Here is a 5626-nt window from a genome sequence, read left to right as displayed (position 1 = left end):
AGAATGAAAACTTGGCAGGAATTTATCTTAATAGACTGTCCTTAAGATATTTTTTAATGGGAACTTCATAAGCTATCGTGAAGCAAGTCGCCTTTCGAATGTGTATAAATAAAATGTACATTGCATCCGATTTACAAGTGAAAATTTTCATTACACAATGAGGTACAAAAATTGCATAAAAATGTACAAAGCCAAAATAATAAGGCTCGTGTATAAAATGTACATTACATTCGATTTACAAGTGAAAATTTTCATTACACAATGAGGTACAAAAATTGCATAAAAATGTACAAAGCCAAAATAAAAAGGCTCGTGTATGCTTATATTTGCTATTTTCATTCTTTATCGATTTCTTCAAAGATATTTTTTCTCACAGGGCCTTTCTTTGATTGTTGAAAAAATTTGACCTTTACAGGTAGTCTCTTTTCTTGGGGCTTAAGAGGGGATGGATCAAATTTAAGAGGAGAGAGCACTGGCATTCCTTTTTTCTTAGACTCTGCAGCAGTGGTCCCATTACCTTTTCCCTTGCCCTCGTCTTTACCATTGCCATTGTCCTTACCCTTTCCCTTGACCTTTCCCTTGCTTGTGCCCTTAGCCATTGAAGTTTTGGGAGGAAGAGGGGAGTCAGGATCATACGGTGTGATTGCTTTGTCTAGAATCAGCTCGATGCATCTCTCCCTTATCCACCAAACATATGATTCAGGATAGTCTCTACACTGTAAGAATAAATGTTATAAGTTGGTGAAAAGACATCATGATAAGGGTTACACAAACATCAAATGAACTAAACTTACATTCACTCCTATTTGTAACAGCTTTGAATCCACTGTTCTGCAAATGTTTGAGATAACTCTCCATCCACAAGAATGCGCATCGCTTTGCAATGGAACTTCTTGCAGAAGAAAAGTATACGGCCTTTGAGGATCAGCAAGATCCTCGTATGTTGTATCCAAAAATGTAGAAACGAGTCTACCAGCACTGCAAAAGGAAGCTTTGTAAGTTCAAAATATTATTTATAAAAGAAATTAAAGTAAGTAATTTTCTTCCGACATACATTCGTGCTTGACCGTGAACACCGCTGAGAGAATTCATAAAGATAATTTCCCTTGAAAGACAATTAATGTAGATGAGACTCCAATGCCCTCTGCAAATTCATAAAAGAGGTGAGTAGAAGGGTGAAAGCAAATGAACATAAATTTTCCTCTACAGAAAAAGAAAAATACCTTTCTACATAAGGGAAAAAGATGTGGTGATTTCTCACACTATCGAAGCTACGAAAAAATGGTGAAATATTAGAACCAGATTTTGCAAAAAGTCCCACAGAGAGAAGTGGATCAACAATGTATATGGTTCTTTGGATATCGAGAGTGAGAGAGAAGACCAATGCCCTGCAGATAATAGCAAAAGCTATTCAATACCAATTTCATCCAAAATATAATTGAACCTATAAGACTTACCTTATGCAACAAAAAACCTTACCTTATGCAACAAAATACCACGGAGTCAGATAGTTGGACATCCCTTTTTTCCAACGTGGGCTTGTCCTCGGGAGATATACTAAGATATTCCTCCTCAGGTTCCCCAGCAACATTCACAAGAATCTGCCCATACACTTTGCCCATCCTCTCGCTGTTGACGGGAGCAAGTGATGCGGCTTTCCTCTTGTAAACATCGTCTTCAGTTTCAAAAACCTCCTGATTTTCTTCACTCAAGAAAGCCTCCTGTTGGGTGGCACCCCTTGTAGGGTAAAGGTGACTAACATCCTTAACATTTAGCTTTTTCTCTTTCCTGGAAAATTTTAGGGGAACGTTAAGGATTTCAAAGGCTTTTTGATCATTGGAAGGCAAGGGCCTCAGGACTTTGTCAAACCTATACCTCACTCTGCTAATGATGCTGAAATCTTTATTCATAAGGGTGATCCTATGAGCATGGGCGGCAGCAATGTAAGCGTCGTTCATGAAATCAATAACAAAATCTTCTGCGGCCTCTTGCAGGGCAAGAATGGCTGAGAGTTGCCACTTCTTATTTAGACCAGAGACAGTTGCCACTTGAGACAATCTATCAGATATCTCTTTAACCACCCTTATAAAAGCAGCTTTTGGAATGACATGCTGTGTAGCTCTCTGGGCTTTCCTGATCTCACTGAAACATCTCTGCATATAGAAGAACCTGGACTTCCTCTTTGTCTTTTGTGGCTTGGGGTGTTCAGTGGCTTCAGCAGATGTGGGCTCAGGTACCATTGTAGGGAATGAATCTTTCACAGGGCAAGCCTCATCCTTTGCTTCCTCAACTTCAGGTGAAGAAACATTTATAGAAGATGTAAGGACAACACCTGGTGTAGGGGGGATTTCTGTTGTAAAATGCTCTGGAGCCTGTGATGGACCAGCTTCTTCTACCCCCTTAGATTCATCAAATTTTAACTTTCTTCTACCCCCACTGTCCTTCCCATCTAGATACACTCTTCTTGCAGTTTGCTTTGTCCTTGCCATCCAGAAAAGCAAAAATAACAACCAGAAGGACAATAACTGAAAGACAAATTGGTGAGGAAAGTGACGAAATGAGCAATTCCGATACGGCGCGATATGAACAAAGCGAGCAGACTGGAACAGCGCCTTCGCTCCGTATTGGAGATCAGATGCCGATACGGCGCGATATGGAGGAAACCAACACTGCGTAAGGAAGCCCTCGCTCCGTATTGGAGATCAGATGCCGATACGACGCGATATGGAGGAAACCAACACTGCGTAAGGACGCCCTCACTCTGTATTTGCACGATATGGAGGAAATTGCTGATACGACGCGATACGGAGGAAACGAGCACACCGTTTGGACGCCCTCGCTCCGTATCGGCACACCTCTTTTTGCTAGCAAAAAAAGGACTTGTATCGCACAGTATCGGCAAGCAAGGCGGGAAGAGCTCGAGAAATGAAAAGTGTACACGTCGGAAAAATGACCACTTATATACCCAGGTCAATCATGACACGTGTCAGACACGTGTCCGATACTGATTGTGCCACGTATCTGCATTTATGGTCCGTATGCTACGTGTCAAGTAATGACCGGTCCACTTATTCGCCATGTGGTTATCGGCCACGTGTTGCCCAACGGCTACTGCCACGTGTATGAGACTAACGGATACTGCCAGGTGGCATAATCCGCGCCTACATAAGGGTGTGTTTATTATCTGTACGGCTTTTTTCAGTTTCCGACCTCTGTTTGTATTGCTGATACGGCGCGAGAGCGACTGTTGGTTTTCTTCGCTTTCCTCTCTTCGCTTCGTTTTGGAGGTTCTGTAGATCTAGTCTTCTTTCAGCGTTCCTCAAGCTCGTGTGACCACCTTTGTTGTGGCTCTAGCGCTTCTTACTGGGATCGCCGACACGGCACGAGGGGGCCTATCCGTCTGAATCGTTTCTCTCTTATCGCACCGTATCGTCAGAAGTTGGAAACATGTCTGAACCCATAGAATTCCTAGGATCCAAGGTTTCTCCAAGAACTGGTAAAAGAAGAAGGCTTTCAAAAGGCTCAAGTGCATCAACATCTGATCAGCCTGTGCATTCTTTTTCCTCTCCATCCTCTGCCACCAGTGTGAGAAAGTCAAGTACATCTCCAGGGAAGCGAACATCAGTAGTGAGAGGTCAAGGAGTATCAGAGCTCATTGATATCACTCCATCAGAGAGACTACTTGATTTTATGCTTCAGAATGGAATGGATCTCTCATTCTATGGAGTTGTGAAAAATATTTTTAATCATGATTGGGAACTTGACAAAGTTCTGAAATCTTGTGAAAAATATATTGTGGAGGACTTTTTGGAGTTTGAAACTCTTGCAGGTCCTTCTGTTGAAGTTGGCACAATTGAATATGTCCATGTTCCCATTGGGTCAACAGGAAATGAAAAGGCAGTATTTACTAGAAAGTGCAGGGCCCACTCTCTGGAGAGGTTTCATTCAACAGACATATTTTGCTGCACTCATTCCAAAAACTGCAAGATGATGAGAAAATCTGCTGCTTTTATTATTTTCACCCTTGTCAAATACCCTGTGAAAGCTGAGGAGCAACAGTTGGAAGGAGCAAAGACTACCAGCTTTTGCATGTTGGATGATCTGGTAGATGAAAGGGAAACAGAGGAGGTTGTAGATACAAATTTTGAGGCTTCTATTGCTGAGAATTTGGATGTTGCTCACTTCAAAGCTGAGACTATCATTGAGGAGAGCCAAGGAGATACAAACCCTCAACCTGATGAGAGTTCTCACCATATTGTTCCTTCCCTGCCATGTATACCTTTCAAGGACAAGGAGTACATTTTACTATCAGATATTCAAAAACTTTTTAATCTCAGGAAAGATTATTGTCTTGAAATTATTGCAGAGGCTTCTGATGCTGCAAATGGGATAATTGACACAGAAAATGAATCAAAGGAAGAGATTCTGAAACTTGATAAAGAAACTCTAGATGATAAGTTTATTGATGCTGGTGAGGCATTCTCTCTTTGTTTTGAAAAGGCCAAAGAAGCGGAGAAAGAGTTGAGTATTACTGATGAGGACTTCGATCGCATTCAAAGCGAGCTCGGCATTTCCAATTTTGGAAGAGAGGAGTCTGAATATGTTAAAGAATTGACTAACACCAATGAGACAGCATCATCAACTAATTTATGGAATCCGTTTAGATTGGAGTACGATGAAAATCAAGTGGTAAGATAATTTTGAATTTGCTTTTACACATTGGTAGGTTTACATTTCATGCTCATTCAGTATGGGTTTTATTTGCAGTTGGAGATTGCTGATATAGATAACTTCTTGGGGCGTGGCAAAGGATCGAGAGCTACTAGTAACACCACCAAAGACATTGCACTCGGCCACTACTTGGCTAGGATTGACCCTGAATCCTTTTTTCTACTTCATAGTAATTTCTCAGAGGACGCAGCATGGCCGATACTTTGTATTAAAGCTCTTACAAGGCTTCTAGGTTTCTCAGGATTACAATATAATGCCCACAAAATAATGTTTTTGGAAAAGACTACAGCAATTAGGATTTTTGGCTACGGTCCAGGTTACTCTGCTTCTAGATCAGGATACTTTTTGGCGTTTTCATCCTACGCCTTAGCTGCAGACAGAACTGATGTAAAATCTATAGCTGGCTACAAGAGAAAAAAATTTCTACGTTATAGAGGAAAGATTCCTGAGGAGGAAGAGAATGTGAGAGTTTTGGAAAACTAGCTTTGTATATATTCTTTCTTATATATAAAAGTGTGATTGCTCATGTGTCATTGCCGTCTTTTATTTGCATTCTTTGAAGTTGTCGTCGAAAAAACCAGTTGAATAGCTCCTCCAAAGCATTGCTTTTTGTAACTCCTCCCCCATGCCTTGTGCTTCGAAAATAACTTGTGCGTGCTTGATAGTGGGATTTTTCCATGCCTTGGTTGCTATAAGTTGCTAAGGGGCCATGCTCCTCCACAAAGAAAGGTCCATGAATATGAAGAATATGCTGCAATACAAAGTAACACAAATTTTATACCAATTGAATAACCTATCAAAATAAGCCGATATTAAATAATTATTACTTTACCAGATAAAAAGTGATATCTTTTTCTCCCCATGCCTCTTTTATCGCCTGAACAAGCTTTGTGAT

The sequence above is a fragment of the Lygodium microphyllum genome, chromosome 20 (assembly GCF_053477565.2).
Source record: "Lygodium microphyllum isolate KBCC chromosome 20, Lygodium_microphyllum_v1.1.10, whole genome shotgun sequence".
Taxonomy (NCBI): domain Eukaryota; kingdom Viridiplantae; phylum Streptophyta; class Polypodiopsida; order Schizaeales; family Lygodiaceae; genus Lygodium; species Lygodium microphyllum.
Note: the sequence above shows the minus strand (reverse complement) of the source record.